Raw genomic sequence first — 21,062 nt, 5'->3', positions numbered from 1 at the left:
CATTGCTCTTCTGAATTTATGACCAGACTGCCTTCAGCAGGAACAGCTGACGGAAATCTAGACTTTCCCGTCCTCAAACTGCTGAGCTGATAATTTCTATATGGTCATTACTTGTCAAATTTAAGGATGTTAACCCACTGCTTATACTGGTATCTAAAATATCATAGCAGGGCATAGCAAGGGTACTTCCTTACTGTAGCAGCTATATTAATACAACTTTAGTCTTAACTAATACAACTGTGAAGTATGGAGTATGTAATAATACATTGGGGGGGAGGGGAGAAGGGGCTTTTTTTTTCTTTTTCTTTCAAGGCTGAACAGGAATGTTGCCTGAGAGAGAAGCTGGGAAAAAAAAAAAAAAAACCTGACATATTTCCATAAAACCATTTTGAAAATAATAAGTCATAATTTGTGCTAACTAAAAGAATGAAAATAAATATTTCCCTTTAAAAATAAATATGATGGTGACATTCTGTTAGAATATTGTCTTTGGTGATCAACAGTAAGTAATTCTGAAAATTAACTAATTTTGTTCGTGTTTTATAGTTTGTCTTTCTGTAACTATTTTACTATTTCTACTTTTGTCATTGTTGTAAAGCTTTGTCGAAGAAAAAGATCACATTCTTTCTTTGCAAAAAAGAATACATGCAACAAGATAATTTTTTAGGCAATTCTATGTAAAACATTGAATGCGTTTGTCTCCTACCACCTTTCAAGTCACTACTTAATTTATTAATAGATGATTTTTTTAAAACTCCTTTCTAAACAGGATTTGACATATTTATGACCAATTCCTAAGAAATAGCCATCAGTCTACCAGGTCTGGTACACACTTTCACATGTGTTTAAGTGTGAGATTTCAATGGCAATTTTTATGTTTGTATATTTCATTACAGAACTGGCTCTCCGAACTTCCTTCAGAGATTTCTCGGTTTCTGTTCTCATGAACAAAGTATGAACTCTGGACAGCTGGATTCTTCAGAATTTGAAAGAACAGTAGCATAAGACTTCTAATCTCTCAGAAATCATCAGCAATCTAGACACTGGGGATAATCACAATCAACACCACTCCCTCTCTTCTATTAGTAATCAAACAGTCCTCTCAGTTGCTGATTAAACTGTCCCCTGTCACCACATGGAGAGAGATATTAGGCCTGACAAATAGGATATTTTGAGGCACTGGGATTTTCAGTACTATCTTTTCTTCTGAGATCCAAGAAAGATTTTTGTAATCATTCATTTCATGGTGCATTTCCAAATTTTCTATGTATCTGTGATAAAAAAATAAATAAATCAAGCTAATAGCAGGAAACCATGTTCTTTAGGGTGACAAAGCCTCCTTCCTCATTCTCCCTTTAGGCACAGGAAATGCACTGTCGTCAATAAAACACTATGTTGCTCTAAGGTTTTCCATACTAAACTAGGAATGCCACCAGCAGTTATCCAAAGAGATTATTATATTAATACCTAGTCTTCTGAAGACATGCATCTTTTAGCCACAAAGCTTTCACTCCTGATTGACTCTCAAAGGATGTATATGCATGGACCTGCTAAAGTGCTCACCAGCAGCAACATTTCAAGTTGTACAACAGGCAGGGTTAGTAACTGCCCATTTCTGGATAGTTCTAGCCTTTTCTTTCTGAAGTGCTTGCCTCCGTCTGCATGTAAAAGCACAGAAGATTCAACATTTTTCAAAGACTAGCTGCGAGAGTTTAAGAAATTACTGTTTCAGGTGTCTGCCACACTTTCTGTTAGAAATTGCTGTGCCTGTACCAGAGATGGCAGACTAAGATGTACATTCACACTTCAGTGGTTCAAGTTCCAGGGTTAGTATACCTGCATAAAGCACTGCTGCAGATGTGTTTACACAAATTTATGGGCACACGGATACATTCCTTTCTGCCATCTTGGCCCTGTCAGTGGAAGCACTTAGCAGGGAGGTCAGGCAAACCACCAGGAATGACAGCATCTTAACATACTATCACTTAATCTGTCAAGCGCAGCTGACGAATGTGTGTAATGGCTACGCCATAGGTACTGTTTCACAATGTAGAGGAACACAGAACTGTGTTGGTCAGCCTGTTTTGTATGACTGACAAAAACGTACTCCACGTTTAGCATTCTCTCGAAACAGATAACTCAAGATGCCATTTTCCACTGTTTTGTGCCTTCAGTAGGAAGCATGGGAGCTTTACTGGCATTAACAGAGAGGGAATGGGACTCTCCATTACAGGGTTGGTAGATGACTGGTACTTGAGCCTCCACACTACCACCCAGGCAGTACGTAAACGCTTATTCTGAAAATACTACAAGTTTTTCTACACTCTTGTACTTATCTAAGGATATAATCACCGTTCTCTCCACTAGAACTGACCGGTGCCTTGGGGTACAGACTAGCTCTTGACAAGTCACTTCTGCCTTTGGCTGAGTACAAAGTGTGCTAAGTCATGGCTAAAACTAAAGCATGTGCTGAGCTTTGCCACCCTCTCCTTAGGTAGAAATGGAGGGCAGGTGGGAAATGGCCACTTATGGCTTTGGCCTGCAGGTCACCTGGGATAAACCACGTGCCTTAGATGGACAGCAGCGCTGCTTGGTTGCTTGACAGTCTCGATACTCAATGCTAGCTATTAAAAACCAACCAACCAACCAACCAACCCTCTGTGTTTTGGCCAGTCACTCCCCGTCATAGACAAAACTTGAAGTTACCCCACAACAGCACACAGGACCACAGCCCCCGTAAGGATGCTCCGATACTGATGCTGCCACCAGCGCCGCACGAAGTGGCTAACGCCAGTTACTCTCAGGGTAGCCCAACGGACCTCGGGCTGGCTTCCAGAAATGTCGGCGAGCCTCCAGGGCCACGCAGCCCACGGCAGCTGTAGGGGGAAGCCGAGGGAGAGGGGGCCAAGCGTGGGGTGCGCGGGTGTGCTGCGGGTGGGCTGCCCCTGGTGCCCGCCGCCAGGCCCCGCGACAGCGCCCCCTGGCAGCGGCGTCTGCGGGGCGCCCGCGGGCCCCTGCGCGTTACCGCCGATAACCGCCCGCCGAGGGGCGGAGCCACGCGCTCATTTAAATACCGCCGGGGCTCATTTGCATGCCGCCAAGATGGCCGGCCCGGCGATTGGCCGGCTCCGAGGCAGCCCTCGCTGCCGGCCCCCGTGCCCGCGGAGGGGGCGGGGCCTGCGGGGAGAGGGGAGGGGACACGGGCCTCATTTGCATAACGGCCCGGCGCGTGCGACGGGGGGAGGCGGTGTCGGTGCCCGGAGCGGGTTCCGATTTTGAATCTACGGCGGCAGCGGCGGAGCAGGCGGCAGCGGCGTTGGCGGCCGAACGCTGAGGCAGGGGGACTGCCGCGGAACGCAGCGGCACAGGTACTGCGCGGCCCCGGCGGGCGGCGGGGCGCGTTCTCGCGGCGGCCGGGCAGCGGCAGCACTTTGCGCGGAACGCTGCCCCGCGCTGTGGTAGTGGCGGCGGCGGCGGCGGCAGTGCGCATGCTCCGGGGCTGCAGGTCTGCACAGGCGCCGCGCGGCGCAGCCGCTCGCCAGCGCAGCGCAGCTCCGCGCATACTGCATGGGAGCACGTGACGCGGCTCCAGTGCAGGCGGCGGCGCGCATGCGCGTTGCTGTTTTCGCCCCGAGGTGGCAGCAGGTGGGGAGCGTGGCGCGGGGGCGCGCCTGCCGCTCTCCCCTGCGCGTCGGGGGCTCCCGCGGCGGCCGCTGCGGCTCGCAGGTAGGTCTGGCGTGGGGCAGGGCGAGCGTGGGGCGCTGCGCCCGGCCATGAGGCGCGGAGAGCTGGGCGACACCCGGCAGGAGCCCGAGCGCTGTCTGGCGCGTGCCTTGGCGAAGGTGAGGTGAGGTGAGGTAGGGGTGCTGTGGTGCGCCCGCACCAGGCAAGCGTCGGGGTGCGATGGCAGCACGCCCTGCGCCTCGAAAGCACCTCCCGGCTCCCTGTGGGAATGGGGAGCGGCCGCCTGCACCTACCGAAAAGCCTCGAAAGACATCACTGGCGTCAACGCTGAGCGCTGCGGTGGGCGGGCAGTGGAAACAGCAAAGAGAAAAACGCATCCGGTGTTACTGCGTGCAGTGTGCGCGGGTGGGATTTCAGTTGGACGTTCCTGGAGCAAATGGGCTTGCTCGTTTTCTGGAAATACGCGTGTTTCAGTGAGGAAATTTAAAAAAGCAGGCCCAGTTGTGCGTAAGTTATTTATGTCATATCCTCAGTGAACTTGGCCAGAGTTACTACTTAAGGCCGCCATGCAGGCCCGCGTCAAACAAAATGGTGGAAGCGTAAATAGTATACTGATGTAAAGAACGCACACGTGAACTTCTAACTTTCTTTGAACGTAAGTGTTTAGAATATTGAAACTGTATTTATAGTTAGTCACTACTGTGGCATTGGGGTCTGTTTGAGGTACAGCATTCTTGATTGCTTAATCCTTGACAAATATCCAATGGAAATCCCTCCATTAGAATATTTTGTTGCATAGTAGTAATGGTGAAACAACTATAACATAACGATCACGCTGACGTAACAATATCACAGATAGGCTTGTTGGATGGAAAAATTGGATGGAATTGCTGATGGGGAAAAATATTCTGTTAAAATGAAGAGGTGAGATGCACGTTGCACAGCTCAAATGTTTTAGGCAAAAATTGTTGAGCTTAAAACGGCAGCCTTCATGCAGTCATACAAAAATAACACTTGCACATTTGGATGTCTTATTTAACATGGTGTCCGAATGGCAGAAATAAGAGTATGTTAGTACATATTATACTTGGTCAATATCCCTGATTGTACAAATAAATGCAGTATTATTATGAATAAATTTATTGGGATTTGCATCTGCAAGATCACAGCCAGTGTGCTTCTACAATATTTTCTTTTAAGTTTGAATATATTTGGGGATATTAGTTGTTACACCAGTTTCTTCTAGTTAAAATTATCACAGTTACAAATATATATATATATATAATACAGAGAATGTATTTAATGTCCATTTAAATCTGAAATTTAAAAGTTAAATATGAACTTGATACAGAGGTAAACTTATAAGAATGTAAGAAATATGTAAGGCTTTATGATTGGGTATTGTTTTGTGCAGTCCCAGGGGAAGGCATGAAAGAGGATATTGCCTTGAACATTAAGAATTCTTTGGAGGAGGAAAAATACACAGAGAACTGCTATTTGATATGTGATCATGGATAGGCAATTTCTCAGTTTTCAAATCAGTGAAATGGGGCTAATGGTGATTGTCAGGACCATCATAAAATGAAATCACTAATGCTTTCATGTGGACTTGTGCAATTCATGAATCATGGCAATTAAACCCACTATTTATTCCTCAAGATTGGCGGTTATGTTACTATTTTATATGCTTCAGAAGCATCAAATTAAATTCTTATGTACATGTAATCCAGAAAAGAATGGTATTGCATATTTTGGATAGCAGTAAATTTTTAGTTAAACAACAAATAATTAAAATACAGAAAATTTTGTTACTGTTTATAAGTAACTGCTCATTGTGTGTTCTTTCTCAAAAAATATCAAGAGATCTTTATGTTCTCTTAATTATATTTTCAGTTTAGCAGACTTATTACCTTGCTTAGAGTAAAAGTATTTTCATCAGTTGCAACCTTGCCACCAAGTGTAGCAGTGCTTAACTGATGCTTCTGATAATGTAGCACAGTTCTGTGTTTTGCTGTATGAATTCATTTGACAGGACTATCTTGGATGTTGTATAGGCTTGAAACTGGTTGTGCTTAACACCTGTTTCATAGTAGGATACACTACTTACATAGATCAATTAAAACAGACATTTTTATGCTGTTATTGAGGGACCTCTTACATCTCATTTCCCATCCGTTATGAAGTCTGTTTTCAGTAAGACGCTAATCCCAATAGACATTCATACATGCCATATTTTGTTGAAACCTCCTGCTTTAGCTTGCGTTGTTATGCCCATTTCACATATGTAGAAGCTCAGCATCAATTGCAGTATGTTATTTTTCCTGTAAAGGGTCCATTGTTATGCTTCCAGAATTTGGGATGCAAGGACAGGAAACATAGTCTCCTATAGACAAATGCATACCCCCTCCCCCCACCAGGGAAGGTGATTTTTTCTAGCCAAGAGCCTGAACAACCTAAGAATAAAAATAATTTAAATACTGATTTTTGCAGAATCTCTATGAAACAAACAGTTTAAAATGTTAAAAATCATTTTTAAAATCCTGTTTTAGTAAGCGATTTTAATTGGTAACTAAATCATAATTTTCAGTGTGCTTGATTATGATTTTTGGAAGAAGACATTTTTTGGTAACAAATAGAAGATATTTCCAAGGTGAAAAATAATTAATTAAACCTGATGTTATATTTTCCTTCCGAAATAAGAAAACATAAATTTCCCCAAATCTAGAATTTTTATAATAGCAAAAATATTAATGGGGTTACTGTGCTTTTATTACTTTTTATTACTGTGCTTACTGTCAGGAATTTTATTTATGCCAAAAATCTCTTAGTTATGAAATGTGGACAGTAAGACCAGAAGATATTTGATTAGTATGTTGGTGTTAGTTTGTAACAATGTATCTTTTCCTATTTGCTCTCCGCTTAGTGTTTTTCTATATTGTGTGCTAGTCATGTTTATATCGTGAGGTCATTTCCACAATGAATTCAGTGATACAGATGTGAATCACAATTTTTCTAAGAGATAATAGCTGAGGAAAATGAGTTGCAAATTTTACAACCGTTAAGGTTTGTGAATTTTTTTTTCTTTTCCCCAATATATTTTATATGTTTCTCTTAAATGTAGTGAAATCTAAGGTTGTTAATGTTTCTCAGTTACAACTGTGCTTGGACTATTTTATTACTCCTGTTCAGTATGTGATGTTACTGTGAGAGACTTATCTACACATACACAGCAACTGATAACTGCCCAACACAAATGATGTGTTCAGAATGTATGTTTGTAAGTCAGGAATTTTAGTTATATTTGGTGCACTATATCCTGTAGCATATGAAAAAAATGCTCTCTTGTTTCTATCCTACCTCAGGAAACAATGTTTATCAAGCTCCAGTGGCTTACCTTACTGTTCATCTGGTATTTGGATAGGGTAGTGGTGGTTTTTCTTTTTCTTTTTTAATTTTGATTTACTTTTTGACAGCTCATTAAGAAGCAGAGAGATAGGTTCTTCTCTAAAGCAATCTCTGTATACAAGTGGTTCTTGTTAAATTGGACAGTTATGGAGTGTCTTAATCTCTGCATAAAGTTCAGAAGAGAATTGTGTAATACATCATATTTAAAATTCCTTCAGCTCCATCCTTGCTTTGGATGTTAAAGCCTGGTGGCTGATTGCAAAGAAAGTAACTGTATAGTATTTTAGCTTTGAGTTTTTCAGTCAGGACTATCTGGAGCATGTATTTTTGTCACCCTTTGAGTTCTGAGTATCTTTTCAAAATACAAATTTTCTGTAATATTCTGGAATCTTAATTCTCATTCTTACAGAGAGATTTTATTTTGTGATTATAGTGTGTTCAGGTGTCGTACCTTTCTTGTTTTTTCCTTTCTTCCCCTTTCAGCAGCAATGGGAATCAGGAAATCCTTGATTTTGTATAGGATGTTTTAGGTTTCTGGAAGCGTCTTATTATTCAAGCTCATTTTTAATCTACAGATCAAATAATAAAACTGAGTGTCATGAATTTTAGAGATCCAGTTTCTGTATTGGTACTTGTATCTACAGAATGCATTAATAATTTATCTTAGAATGGGTCTAGTTTTGTTTTTACTTCTGTTGCATATTCTGGCTCTAGTTAATGTAGTTCTTATTTCTGATTGCTACTAATGGTCTGTTTTGACTATTTGTGTACATACAGTAAAACTATAAAATCCCAAAATGGACAGTAGAATTGCAGTTACACTTGAGTTTTATATGGCTTTATTTACGTTTTCATCTGAGGTTACGTTCGACACTAAAACCAGAATGCTGTTAGTGAAAAACGAATGCTTGCATGAAATTTTTTTAAGTGCATAAAGGCTATTAAACGGTACTTGAGCTGTGCCACTAATAAAATATGTATTTAACAAATATGTGTTTCTTAAGCAAAAAAATTGCAAAAAGTACATGACAAAACATGTTTTAATTGTCACAGCCCGCAGGCTTTAGCAGAAACCTGCTCACTTCTAGTATGGTAGCCCAACTTTGTGTGATCATTGTCTGTTGATTGATCTGTCCTCAAAAATTCTTGAAAGACTTGATTGTTGTCAATAAACCTGACAGTAGTAGGTCTCCAAGATAATTAATTCCAGCAAATTTGTGAAAATAAGCAGTTGGGGTGAGGAGAGATTACCACTATCCCCAGTGATGTAAAAGGCATGGAGAACCTCACAGGAACACGTTGTTTTGGGGTGATAAGTAGCTGGTCAGCCAGAACATAGGTACTGTCTGTTAAAGCAGTATGGAGGCTGTTGCATTAGCATACAACTTCAGGCTGTATGGTGCAGATGCTTGCCTGGTGCGGTAAGGCACCAATAATAACCTGGGGTTACTCTGATAAAAAGTAACAAGATAGTGTTTACAAATTTGCAGGAAACGTGGTTTTGTTTTTTTCTGTTGCGTGCTCATTATCTTGTTTAGTATTACTGACATTTACTTTAAAAAACTGCCCATGTTTGTAACAGCAGGTCTTCCCCCCCGCCTTTTTTTAGTAAGGATTCCTTGGTGTTGTAGCTAAAGGCGTAATAGTAACTATGTGGTATTAAATAAATGCCTGATCCTCAGTTGTTTGAAAGCTTTCATCATGTCATTGTGGAGCAATTCAGAATACTGTGTATACATATGTGTTCATATAAATGCCCTTGATGTTCCTTTGTGATTTACAAGCAACTTAAACAACATTTAAAAAAATAAACACCCACTAGCTTTGCCCTTTACGATGTTTGATTTTGAGATGTGTATGTTATAAATGTCTAAAAACTGTACTGATGAGTATCAGCTCTTATTTCTTCCAGGAATAAACATCAAATCACAGGAGGTCTTAAGAATTATTCTGCAGACAGCCATCTAATTTACTTAATAACTTTATTTATTATGATACTTAGGTGTACCAGTACAGTTTACTTCTTATGTTTAATCTTATGTTTTTAATACAGAAAAAGGTTTTCTCTTCTAGAGAAAACTCACATACTTAATGCAGAGGTATATGAATGACATGAACAGAAGTATTTCATCTAGCTGTTAAAATAACCAGTATATTTGCAATGCTGTCATTTTGTGCCGTCCTTTGCGTTATCCTCAATTTCGCAATACCATAAAGAAGCAATATGTTTAATAATAACAAAAAAAGACACCTGCCATGACAGGAAATTTCTTCCACAGTTGTCTCCAACCTATTAAGAAACAGTGTGGTCAGCAGGGCTAGGGAAGTAATTGTCCCCTTTTACGCGGCTCTGGTGAGGCCACACCTTGAGTACTGTGTTCAGTTTTGGGCCCCTCACTACAAGGAGGACATGGACGTGCTCAAGCGAGCCCAGAGAAGGGCAGCGAAGCTGGTGAGGGGTCTGGAGAACAAGTCTTACGAGGAGCGGCTGAGGGAGCTGGGCTTGTTCAGCCTGGAGAAGAGGAGGCTCAGGGGTGACCTTATTGCTCTCTACAGTTACCTTAAAGGAGGCTGTAGAGAGGTGGGGGTTGGTCTGTTCTCCCACGTGCCTGGTGACAGGATGAGCGGGAATGGGCTAAAGTTGCGCCAGGGGAGGTTTAGGTTGGATGTTAGGAAGAACTTCTTTACTGAAAGGGTTGTTAGGCATTGGAATGGGCTGCCCAGGGAAGTGGTTGAGTCACCATCCTTGAAGGTCTTTAAAAGACGTTTAGATGATATGGTTTAGTGGAGGACTTGTTAGTGTTAGGTCAGAGGTTGGACTAGGCGATCTTAGAGGTCTCTTCCAACTTGAATGATTCTGTGATTCTACTGCAGTTTCCACAAGGCACTTTTGCATAAACATTGCGCACTAATATTTTTTAAAAAACATTTCAAAGTGTTTTTAGAAAACTAGCACATTGGCATACACACTTGCTGACTATGTTAAATGTTTCCTTCATTGGTCCTACCATCAAGTGGTTTGGACTTGCAGGAAGAACTTGGATGTTGTGCAAACTTTGACTTTTCCTGACTCTAGTGTTCCTTGTCTTATGGTCGTCATGGATTTCCACCCCCACCCCCCTCCCCCCCATACAGTAGTTAAAGTAACTTTAATCTACCAAGTTCTTGCAGTTCTCTGTGATTTTCTTCTTGTGTTAGTCTACTTGACTGTGTAAATACAGGCATAAGGGAGGGTTTTAGTAGATGGTCCACTGAAACTTTAAATCAGATGCGTACTTCATTAAGTGGAGGAATTGTTTTGTTCACTTAATAAAGATACTACTCAAAAGAGGGTAAATAATATGGATGAGGTGTATTTTGTGCCCAGAGAAGTGTGGATGATGTGTAGTAGACTGATCTTTAGATCTACAACTTCAGCAAAATAAATGGTTTTGTGCTTTGGCTTCTTTTCGCTGACATTATAATGTGAAAACTTAAAAAACCCCGTCTGAAAATCTGTAATTTTCTGCCTTATCAATTGATTCTTTAGGGTCGGAGCCATAGTGTAAAATCTGACCCTACATAATGGCATTAGGGGGGAGGGGAGTGCCTGCTTGTATTACTTCCTTGTAAGGAAGGAAACAGGGAAATGACAGGCTACAGTTCTCTGAGTTTCCTGTTTGATGTTCATGATAAGGTTGGAAAAGGGAAGCTCCATTTTAGAAATTAACTTGTGACTAGAATAATTGAACTTGCTGAAATAGTACTTCAGTGGGTTGACTTGTCATTAAAAGACGGCAGAATTATGAATGTTGGGAGTTTTTATTGTGTGCGTAAGAGAAATGTAAACGTATGAGGTAACAAGTTAAAATTCAATTTCAGATCCTTTTAAAAATGCCTGATTTCCACATTTATTTATGAGTTTTGGAGAACCTGTATAGATGCTACCCAAAGTAGCAATAAGAAGTTGCAATCTCACACTTACATAGCATTTGTGCATTAATATGGATTCACTTCTTGGTTCCTTGACCAAAGTATTCACAAATGCATTATTCAGATCTCAATTTGATGTTTAATTAAGTATCTGATTTTATTTTAATATTCAATTTGGCTAATATTTTTAAATAATTAACATGCCTGTGGAGTTAAGTATGCTGAAATGAAGTCTGAGTACATGCATATGGTTCCTTAGCATTTGGTTAGATTTCTTGAGACTGGGTGTCTGTATTAACATGTCAGCACCTCTGTGTTTGTGAAGCTTTCTGATGAGGTGACTGACTGCATGTAGTATGTGACATGGATTCTGTTTTCTATGGGTCAGAGGGAAGCGTTCTCTCTTTTTTTATTATTATTTTTTTTTTTCAAATAGGCCAAAGTAGTTTTGCCTATACAAACCTATTTAAGTTACTGAGTTTCCATATAGAGAGCTCCAGGACCAAATGTTAGAGAATGCAGTACTGCACAAGTGTAGCTCTTGGGTTCCAGTGGAGACCCCCCTTAGGTTTACGTTGAATGTCCAGGACTGGAGATCAGAACTCAAATTTTGATCTAGGAATGTTGTGGATGTGCTAATTGTAGAATTCTCTTCTATTTAAAACGTCTGTTACTGTGGAAATCAAAGTGAACATATTTGTCATAAATGAAATAGTAAGTTTGAGTTTTGAAATGTTAAAAGTTATTGTAAATCACTGTAAGGTGAAGACATTTTATGTATAAAGTTCAGAGTAAACAACTTGGGGTTATAACTGGTTATTCAAAAATATTTCTTTCGAATTTGTTGTAAAGTTCATTTTGATGTGGTAATGGATCTTGACCAAAAAAAGCTTCAGTGTAGTAGGTAATTTTCAAGTGTCTGGTGTGTAATGAAATTGTGCCCCAGTCCTCAAAATTTTGCTTAAGAGACTGGTCTTTTGGGCATTTGAACTTAAAGCATATTTTAATTTAATTCTCTGAACATAATAATTAATGTAGCTTACTATAGGTATTAGATGTTCTCTCCCTTGTGTTGTGCTTTGGATCCATGTGTTCATGCTTTTTCCTTTGTCCTCGTATTAGCCAGGTAGTGCATTCAAACATACTAAGTTTGAAATACTAGTGCTGATGAGCACATCAGACAACTACTGCTGGCATGATTAATCAGTCCTGAAATAACCAGCTACAACTGGCAACAGATACATGCACAGTTACATAAGTTTAGATATTTTAATAGAAAAATGGATGGAGGGCATGCTCTATTTTCCTAACCTTTACAAAAAAAAAATAAATCAACATTTATTTCTTTCAAGATAGCCCCATCTGCTCTTGCATTTTTTTAAAAGAGCTGTATTTGGATTTTCTAGAGGACAAGTTACGTGATGCAGCAAGGCAGATATGGCAGCGCTCCCTCCAGATCTGATGCACTGTTGCCTGTATGACAGCAGATGATTGGCGTTAATGAACAAAACCTAAAGGGGAACCTTATTACCTTAACTTTAGCTTGCATTAAAATTGTGCATTCATCTGGCACTCCGCTTCCCCCTCCTATGACCACCCCCACCAGGTTCCCAAATCAGTTCTTTAAGGACAAACTTCTTTGCATTTAAAGAACAAAAACATTAAAAAAATAAAAATTGCTGAAGGGATTCTAGATCTTTGGGGAGGGTGAACTGTATGACTTAAAAGAATGACTTAAAGAATTAGATATGTGGTTTCTGTGGTGACTGAAGTTCCTGAGTGTTCTTGAGTTGTGGGGTTTTCTAGCTTCCTTATTTCTAAAGCAAACTGTCTTTTTTTGTTTTTCCCAAGTAAAACTTTTATTGGACAACTAATATTTCGAATTTCAAAATTAACAATACCATCCCTTTTGAAATGAAGGTATGGATATAGTTTGGTATTTGTTTTTGTTGTCACTTTCCTTTTGTTTAAAGGATTGAAATGAGGCTACTCTTGAAAAGTATGCCCTAATGTTTGTCAGTTCTAGGCATGAAGTGGCTCTATCTATGGCTGTTAATATGTGAAGTGGATTCCGAACTGCCTGGAGTTAGGGAAGATTTGAAGTATGTGATACAAATCCTAACTGCAGGCCTAGCAAGGCTGCCTCCCTTAATATCTAATGGGTTTTTGTTTATTTTCTGTTCTCTTTGCCAGTGGTGCTCTCAGTAGCTGCAACGTTGCAGCCATGCGTTAACCATTTTCTGCCTAAAAACCCATTTCTCTGGCCTTCCTCTCCCTGTGCCGTTTGTTGCAGTGTGGCAAAGAGGGAGGTGCTCTGCTGTATGAATGTCTTATCCGCTGCTGAGTTGTCACTGAATGGCTGGTCTTGAGTGCACAGTGCAGCCATCTTAACCACGTTTTCAGTGCAGCTGAGACAGTGCAGTTTCAAAATGGCTGCCGAAGTGTTCTTCATTGCAGCATTTAGCTTGACTGTATGCAAATGAGCAGAGCTGTTGGCACCACATGCTTCAGAACTTGGAGGTAAGCACTAGCTCTGCTTTGCTGAGAAACAATTACAAATTTTGTTCAACCAAAATGTTAGAATTCTAACCTATATAAAATACCTTAAAGAATTGTATTTTTTTTTGTCAGCAGGAGGGCGTGGTTTCCCCCTCTCTCCCCCCCCCCCCCTTCCCTGAATTAATTCCCAGACCTCTATCCTTTCTCAGTTACAGAGTAGATTGGGTGGGACAGGAGAGGTCAGAGGTCATACCTGCATGTCTTGTTAAACAAATGATTTAATTTTGGCTTGCTTCCTTACCAGGCCAGAAGAGCTATTACTTCATGCTGCCCTTTCTCAAAAACTTGCCTCATGGTTTAACTAACACCTAAAATAAATTCTTTATGAACTTAATTGCGCTTTTGTAATTGAGTGGCTAGATTTACATTTGATACCATGTTTTCAACATGCTAATTTTTTCCCAAATGTTAAATGAGAACTACAAAACCTAAGTAAATACAATTGGATAGTGATGATCACGTAAATGTTAACCATTTTGCAGGTACCAGTTATTTGCTATTCAACAATCATAGTAGCATAAATCCTGTAGAAGTACTGCAAAAAATACAGTGAAAGTTTCAAGTTAAATTGTTCTTTCATTTCTTAGGTGAAATCTGAGTTTCAAAATACTGGTGGCTTCATGTGACCTAGGCATTTCCTGTGCATGTTACTGGTTAAAGGAGGCCTAGCTATTTGTCATGCTTGATGCTCATTAAAAGGTTGTTGGTAGGTGTTGGCATCCAGGGGCATGAAGCTGGGAGAAAAGCAGTGCTCAGATTTTTTTTCCATTGGGGAGCGGGAGAACAATGCAGGAGGAAGAGGTTAAGACGTTTTTCCTCATGACTCACTTATCTTCTTTTTTGGAGTTTGTCTTAAATACCTAACTAAGATCTTCATGGGGTCTTAAGCTAGACACGTGTTAATTTTACAGTAATTATATAGGGAGTTATTTGAAGTTCTCCACAAACATATTAGGAGCAGCAGAAGAGCTGGATAACTCATCAGTATATAGTTAATAATATTTTCCTGTCTGAAGTTGAACTTAGTGCAAAGGTTGTGAAAGTCTATATTAATGCCTGAAAGTTTACTTCTTCCTCAGTATTTTTGCACATTGACCTGGTGCTTTTAGCATATTCTGTAACAAAGCACTTGGTGGTTAAATTAGTCTTTAAATACGTTCTTGCATAAATCTTGTAGTGGTAATGGCAGTACAGTCTTCTGAAGAAACAAAGTATTTTGAACAGATAGTGCACTATCAGGTTTTCAGAAGATGTTGTTGCATGTCTACCTGTGTATTTGGTGTAAGAAATAAAATAGTAAAGAAGTCAGTGAGTCAGGAATTTAAGGCTAAGTTGATTGTTGACTTCAGCTAACTGTAAATCTGTAAGTGGTCATAGGCCCTCCCTGCGTTAGGGTAACAAGTCAGTGATAGAAATAATGCAAATGTACAATCACAGGTGATGCTGAAATGCAATTAGGTAGGTAGTCTTATTACTTCTTGCTAGTGGAATTTTGTTCAGTGGTCTTGACTTACGGCAGTTTTTACTTCATAGTCATTTTTAGTGGTTAAGAAGGTAGGTAAGATACTGAAATCAGTTGGGCACTTCCAAATGTCTGAAAAGTTGGACAACAAATTCTACTTATTTTGCTAAAGAGTGCCTCATTTAATAAGTGCATATTCATAACGTAATGAGATTTCCTGCTTCCCATCCCCCAAACAATCTTTTTGATTTCTTACAAGATACTGAGTCAAGTCATCCTGACCCCTGTCTTAAAAATGATTACTGAGGTTTGTTTATATGGTTTTAGTCAGTTATTGTTGCTGATTAATTCCAGATGTTAATAAGTCATTGCTTGAAGCAAGGAAAAACAATTCGTTCTTTATGATAAGACAACTGAAGTCCTACGTGGTAGTCACTGAAGGGCACAAAATTTTGTCTAAAACGTATGTTTCCATACATATACGTGAAAGCTGTCAAGCACTATTGATTCTGATGGTTTTTTTGTTAACCCCTCTTTCATGGGAACATGAAAAGGGAAAGTGGCTGATTTTTTGACATTCACTGTTAAGGAGTAGTTCTTCACATGTATTAGATTTGAGTACAGTAACGTACATGTACACTGTGTCTTTCATGCAATTCTTTTAGTGCCTTTTTTGGCACCCAAAAAAACCCAGAACTTTCTATGACCCAAGTAAGGTTATTCCCATTTTACAGAAAGCACGATGCCCGGAGAGATTGCCAGGGTTCAGAGGAAAGCTCTCCTCAGCTCTGCAGTGTTTGCCTTTTCCTTTGTTCTTTGGTTTACTTTCTAACAGGCCATTTTGAAAAACATCATTCTTGGAAGTGCTGTAGGAAATGACTGGCCCAGCAGGGAGGCATAGTGTGTTTCTGTTGTAGTGAGATGTGTGGGTGTGTGATGTGGTTGGGGTTTTTTGTTTGGATGATTCTCTTTTTTTTCCGTCCCTAAAGTGGGCGTTGGAATGCATAAAGTATGGTGAGTTTTGAAACCTGTGTTAACATGGAACACATTCCTGTTTTCAGAAGTTCAAGTATACAGTAATGGTTGATGTGCAGAACACACTGGTAACTGTCAATATGACTCTCTTCTTCTCTGTCCAATGTTGTTAATAGTTGCCTTTTTGACTACTGAAGAACAAACAAAAAACATTTGATTTACTTGCATGTGAACACTGCACTCTAAAGAATACAAAGATACACATTTATTAAATATATAAATTATGTGTATGACTTAAATTAGAAACAGTTGTGCGTAATGAATTATCAGCTTTAACTGAATTGATTGCTGTGCATTTTAAATGTGAGATATGTTGTCAGATTCTCCACTTCAGAGACCTGCTGCATTCTAGAACAATTAGTTTTGTACTGTTGATACCTGAACTTGAAGGGTAGGCTTCCAGAAATAAACAAACTCTGAATAGGGTAGCAGTGTCAAATACATGTGAGTTTCCAAGAGAAATGTGCAACACTGAAGGAGTTTATATTTTTTTTCTCCAAGTGGTGTATTCAAGAAAACTATTCTACTTTTCCATTTGTGCTTCATGTAGCAAATGAACATACAAATGCTTCCTAAATTGTAGCTGCTTGGAACTATTCTAACATGGCTTGGTTATTTTTTATATTCTTAAAACTCAGAATTGTCTGAAGTTGCACAGCTGCGTCTTCTATTTAAGAAGATACTCTGGGAGAAAACAATCTCAGGCAGGATTCAAACCAAACTGGAATGGATTGCTGAATTAATGCAATACTCCTTAATCTATGCAAATCACTTTCAAACAGCTGACTAGATTGGTTCTTTAAGTAGTAGAACTAAATGGTTGTGGAGTACTAAAAACTGTTTTTAATCTTAAATACTTAATCACATCATGATTATCCTGGAATAGTTAAAATCCAAGTTCATTTTTAGCTGTAAAATTTACTGTGGTTTTCTCCAGAATTTAGTGTCTTTAAAGGATTTATGAGTTAAACAAAATATGTATTTTTTTTCCTGCATCATCTTGACTTGCATGTTTAGGCCTTCCCGTTTTTCAGTATTCAGTAAATAAATTTTTAAAAGATCATGTAAATTTGAGTAAAATATGACTTTTTTTCTTCTCTGTGGTTGCTAAGGAGTCAACCAGTATCTTACTTTTCTGAAACAAAGGGAACACAACATTTTACTGTGGTGCAGCCTGAACGTTTCTTGTTTTAAGTGCTTTCTAACCCCTTTTATATAGTAGAAAAGCAGATACAACTAGTGTTAGTCCTGCCTTTCCTGCACCTTCTATTGCTACAGGCTTCTGCTGTAAAATATTGTGAAGTAAACCATACTGGCTAAGATAAGCACGTGATTTGACAGGCGGTTCCATATTACAGCAATGAGCACAATTTTCTGTGCTGTCCAAAGACTAACTCAAGGAAGGTTAGGGAGCTACCAAGATTCTGGCTGTTACATGAGTGTTCAGTTTCATGCTTTGGAAAAAAAGGGAAAGTCAGAGGGAAAAGGGATGCTTTGGGCCGCATATGTGCTGCCTAAAGAGTTTTCCCTTGTTCTGTGATTTTTTTTTCCCCTTATTTTTCTTTTGAGCTACTAAAGACAGGTTTCATCATGATGTTTTTACTCTTTTTAAGACAAATTTTGCCTATGAAATGCTTACACAAATCATTTTGTAGATTTTTTTCTGTACCTTTCTGACATGTATCAACTATGACATTTAAAATGAGAATATTGTCTAACATATGTACCAACTGAAACCATACAGCTAATAATTACTTTCAAGACAACTGGCCTTATTACTTTTGACTGTAACATCTGCTGTTTGAGGTCCTTTCTGATCACAGGCTAGAAAACTGTGTGTGCATGTATGAGGAAAAGACCGGGAGACCGGCTTTGAGTACGCGAAGTAGTAGAAGCTTTTTAACATACTGTATTGAATGTAGGAAAAACAATCATTTTATTTATTTATTTTGTAATGGCAATCCATGGAGAATGGAAGGGACTATGATTATGTTTTTTTCTCCAGTGTCACTCTGACACTTAAAGACAAAACCAGCAACCACCACCAAAGCCGCCCTCTGCCTTTGGAAGACCCTAAAATGGCGGCCGTGCAGGTTCTGCGGCCGACTCGGCCCGCCCGGGCTGCGAGGCGCGGCAGGGCCCTGCGAGCCCTGTCAGCGGGCCCGTGCCGACCAGGCGGCCCGCCCTGCTCCTGGCAGCCCGCCCGCGCGTTTCTGGACGGTGACCCTGCCGCGTGGAAACGCGCCGCGTCTGAAAATCGCCCCTGCCCTAGCCGGCCGCGCAGCAAGGCGCAGGGAAGGCGGCAGAGCAGCGGGAGTGGGCGTGACGTCACTCGGAACGTTCTGGAAGCGGGGTGGTGCCGCCCCCAGGCAGCAGCTGGAGAACCCGGCCGCGGGGCTGCCTGCAAGCTCCGGACCGGATTTCCCTGAGAGGACTGGAGTGGAGACGAGAAACGCAGCGAGTCAAGGATCTGACTTCATACTGTCTCTTTCAGTGTTGAGAATGGTAGTGTTGTGCTGGAATTTGTGCGGAAGGCAGTAGAGCTGGTGTGTGTAACTTCATGTAGGTAATGCAAGGCTCAGGTTTTGCCTCCGTATGTGTGGTTTTTTTAAGGCAGCATTGGTGCCCTTTATTTCCAAGTACTGAGCCTGTTCAGCTGATGACTCATTCGGCAAATGACAAAAGCATCACTGAAAGATGTATTCTGCACAGTGCTTAAATGTGTTAACTTACACAAATCTGTCTGAAAGTAATATAAATCAAAAGATGCACGTGAAATAATAGACGGGTAACACCAGATCACTTACATGGTTAATGGTTGTTACTCTAATGTGACAATCATTGTGGGAGAATATCAGTTGTTGCTTTGCACATCACTTCAGGTTTTTGGACACAACATCTGAGCCTGAATTGTAACAACCAAAAAAGAATAATTTGCATTACTAAATACTTTGACATGAAGTTGGAGTCTTTGTGATGTTATGATAAGCAAACTGCATTATGCTGAAATAACCTAGAACCAGCCATACAGCAAATTGTAATTCCATGGTGGAAAAGGGACATTCAGAGTAATTGGATTATATATATCCCCGACACTGTTAGCATCCTGAAGAGAAGCAATGGGGGCAACAAAAGAGGCCAGGAGCACAAAGCAGGCTTTCCTGGTCCTGAGGTGGCTCTGCCTTTGTCCTACTCAAATTGCAGGCATTTGTCTCCATCATTTTCCTCTTCCCTGTGTATACCACTGAATGGTGCAATGCTGCAAGTACAGCAGCGTTGCTAGATGCATAGCCCAACACTACTGTGGTTTAACTTATTTTTTTTAGGGTTTGCAAATTCATATTTATAAGCAGTATAATAAATGGTATATTTATTTGCCTTGAGTTGTGTCATATGCTAGGAGTTTCTCATAAGGCTACAAATGTGGAGGGGAAGGTATTGGATAATGATTCATCTTTTACATAAACACATTTAATAGTAAACAAAGCCTGGTTTATTTTTTTTCCCCAGAAAGTAAGGTGAGTTTTAGAGTAGACATTTGTAAAATATAACTTATTTGTTAATATAATGGGACTTATGACTGGAAGTGAAAAAGGCAAGAATTAAGAAATTAACTATTTGAAGTTGGAGCAAGGCTGAAATCTGAGCTTCTCTCTCTACCTGTCAGTATACCCTTTTAGGTAGTTGGAGAGAGAGCCCACAGCTCCACCTGCCCGGTGAAGGGGGGTGGGCTGGGGGTGAGTGAAGTGTTAACAGTAAATTAAACGAAATGGCCAAACACGTTACCTGTTGTCAGTAGGTTAAAACCGGATTGCTCTACTTCGGAGGCTACAGTTCCTTGTTATTGGTAGGCTGTGAATTATTGGAAATACCAGTTACAGAGAAGCTGATTGCATGTGCATAGCCATTTATTCAGCGTTATGCAAATCACTATAAAATGCTTACCAGAACCTTCCTGACCAGTGCAGTGTTTTGCAGTTCTGCTAGGAACCTGTTTCAAGGGGGCATTTCTTTGTCAGAGACCACTGACAGTTTTTATAAACACTGCGATTACCACTTGACTTTTGGCATGGCTCTGGACTGTCAGTAAGCAGATAGGGTAGCCTCCATATTCTAGAACTCGTGGCCGTCTCTGGGGGCCGGGGGGGAGCCTTGCCTGGCAGCATCCTGCTGCAGCTCCCTCTTGAACTGGGGCCCCCTTTATGTAAATTTTCACTGGCGCCGGCTAGCTGTAACTGCAGTCTGGCTCTGCCTCGGCAGCAAGGAACATGTGTCCTGGAGTTTCCCTTGCAGGGATTGCAGGAGCAGTCTGGTTTCTGGGCAGAGCCCATGAATTTGTAAAGGCATACAAGGGAACCTCGGTGTGGTTAGATCGCTAGTGTGTGAAAACACGGCGGAGATTTTCAGCTCGCTTCTTGGTTTTAGTGTGCTGTCTTATGCTGGGCTGTAATAAATTTATGCTCGTTGGTACTACCGTGTGGTATGTGGGAGGTACCTCGCTGCACATAGTTGCTGCAGTGCTAAATAGTTGGCAGCACAGAAGGCAGCACAAAGAGTTCTGATTGTGGACACTTGCAGTTGCAACGTTCCCTTGGAGGCTGTGGCATGCTTAGTGAGCTGCAGTGACACTCCTGACACTTTCATTCACTTGTGTGGGGGAGTGGGAGTTCCTGTGTGCTGCAACAAGCTGCTGTAGGCTACTGGCTGGGAGGTACAACAGCATAGCTGGATGGAAAATAGCACTTATGCTGCTGTGTAAACAAAACAAGATCTGAGTATCAAGATGGCCGACCTGGAAGCCTACTTGTAGCTCATGCTACTTATGCAAATGAGCTGCGTGTCAGTGGCTTTCCCACAGGAGGAAGTTCATTTGGCACGTGTCAAGTTCTCATCAGGTAAGAGAAGCAACTCGTTTTCTGCATTAATGTTTCCGAGGCCTTTAAAGTAATTTTTTCCACTTAGGTGCCCAGCCCCCACCTTGGCAATATGCCAGTTGTATTAGATT

At 40.7% G+C, this 21,062-nt stretch overlaps 1 protein-coding gene and 1 long non-coding RNA gene across 9 annotated transcripts in view; one reads left to right on the top strand and one right to left on the bottom strand.

The window, feature by feature from the left end:
• Window positions 1–3,110: 3,110 nt before the first annotated feature.
• ATF7IP (activating transcription factor 7 interacting protein) overlaps window positions 3,111–21,062 on the top strand; it is a 109,077-nt gene continuing 91,125 nt past the window's right edge. The window contains exon 1 of one of the 8 annotated variants that reach the window (XM_080606203.1): window positions 3,111–3,368. The gene's annotated coding sequence lies outside the window, so the exon portion shown is untranslated. Of the gene's footprint in view, window positions 3,369–3,427; window positions 3,727–20,409; window positions 20,953–21,062 lie in introns of those variants that run through there. The other 7 variants (XM_080606197.1, XM_080606198.1, XM_080606199.1 and 4 more) reach the window with 7 other exon arrangements.
• Window positions 18,136–20,134, bottom strand: LOC308200550. The gene is made up of 2 exons (XR_013955682.1): window positions 20,003–20,134; window positions 18,136–19,909 (listed from the first exon to the last, which is right to left on the bottom strand). It is a non-coding gene; the product is annotated as an uncharacterized lncRNA (long non-coding RNA).

Source organism: Anser brachyrhynchus (assembly GCF_964034855.1).
Source record: "Anser brachyrhynchus genome assembly, chromosome: 1".
Lineage (NCBI taxonomy): Eukaryota > Metazoa > Chordata > Aves > Anseriformes > Anatidae > Anser > Anser brachyrhynchus.
The sequence above is the reverse complement of the archived record's forward strand: the minus strand, read 5'-3'. Positions and strand labels throughout refer to the sequence as shown.